Raw genomic sequence first — 661 nt, 5'->3', positions numbered from 1 at the left:
ATTTGCTTGGAAAGGTAAGAGAATGAACCTCAAATGGATGAAAAAAGTACACACAACAGGGCTAGTGAAGGAGCAATCAGATCCTAGAATTAAACTTATCAAACTAATTTTTCATTAATGTATTCTTTCATCACATACCCTGTAACGAAATCAGAGAAAAGAGATAACATGGAATCTTATAATGAAACAATGAGTGTTTACTATCAATGATAGTCCATTTGCAGACAAATAAGAGAAAAAGAGCTAAATGCTAAGGTAAACTAAAAGATAAGCATTATTAATGATAGTCAGCAAAGTAACAAAAAAGCCCTACTATCAAGGAAAAAGTACTTACATGAAGTAGCAAAAGTAGGCAGCAAAGTTGTTGATCCAAAGCAGAAAACTAAGCAGTAGACGAAGCGAAAGACTACCCTGAAAAAACATGCAAAGACGTTATGAAAAACAGGAAAGCATGACAAATTATGCCTGGCATGCACTGAAAAAAAGAAGTAAAAATTTAAATATATGATTGTTGACACGACCAAAAAATTGATGTCTTCTCTCAAGTGTAGGAGTGTTAAAGTAATAATTAACCCGGCAAGACCGGGGTCGAACCATAAGGAGGTTAATTGTACAAATTATAAACAACAACAATAGCAATAATAACAATAACAACAATAAC

The sequence above is a fragment of the Populus euphratica genome, unplaced genomic scaffold (assembly GCF_000495115.2).
Source record: "Populus euphratica unplaced genomic scaffold, PopEup_1.0 scaffold1831.1, whole genome shotgun sequence".
NCBI classification, from domain to species: domain Eukaryota; kingdom Viridiplantae; phylum Streptophyta; class Magnoliopsida; order Malpighiales; family Salicaceae; genus Populus; species Populus euphratica.
This window is presented reverse-complemented; position numbering follows the sequence as displayed.